Below are 534 nucleotides of genomic sequence, written 5' to 3'. Positions count from 1 at the left end.
ACTCACCGGCCGCCGGAGCCCGCCCGGCAGGCAGCAGAAGCGGAGACGCGACATTCAGCGGCCCCGGCCCGGTCCGGGCTGGAGCGCAGCGCCGCGCAGCGCAGCACCGCCCCCCACGGCCGCGCGAGTCGAGCCGAAAGGGAGCTCTCTGCTGGCGGCTCCGGGGATAAAAGCCGGGCCTTCCTGGCAGCGCCAGGGCGCGCCTCCACACGCCAGCCATGTGGGCACTGGCCGTTGCCCTGGGGGACTTCTGTCCACGGTGGGCACCGAGGCCCCTCCGGCCGTGTTCTAGAGACCCTGCCTGGGCATTGAAGGCTGCTGGACATATCTAAAAGGTGCTGAGTGGCACTGCCCAGGGCCATGCTGAATGTATAGAACAGGTTCTCTGTGCAAGGCAGACACGGTACCCTGCTGGCTGTGTCCAAGAAGATGCTTCCCAGAGTAGTGCTGTCCAGAAAAAGCAATTGTGTCTTGTGGGCCCTGTTTTCCCAGCGTGGCTCTGCAGAGGCAGACACAGGAGTCTGCTGGAGAGTG

At 65.5% G+C, this 534-nt stretch overlaps 1 protein-coding gene across 3 annotated transcripts in view; it reads right to left on the bottom strand.

The window, feature by feature from the left end:
- MYO18A (myosin XVIIIA) overlaps positions 1 to 101 on the bottom strand; it is a 103,569-nt gene extending 103,468 nt beyond the window's left edge. The window contains exon 1 of one of the 3 annotated variants that reach the window (XM_023739622.1): positions 7 to 101. The gene's annotated coding sequence lies outside the window, so the exon portion shown is untranslated. The remainder of the gene's footprint in view (positions 1 to 6) is intronic. The other 2 variants (XM_004385352.2, XM_023739623.1) reach the window with 2 other exon arrangements.
- Positions 102 to 534: the final 433 nt, after the last annotated feature.

Source organism: Trichechus manatus, unplaced genomic scaffold (genome assembly GCF_000243295.1).
Source record: "Trichechus manatus latirostris isolate Lorelei unplaced genomic scaffold, TriManLat1.0 scaffold00138, whole genome shotgun sequence".
Classification (NCBI taxonomy): Eukaryota; Metazoa; Chordata; class Mammalia; order Sirenia; family Trichechidae; genus Trichechus; species Trichechus manatus.
This window is presented reverse-complemented; position numbering and strand designations above follow the sequence as displayed.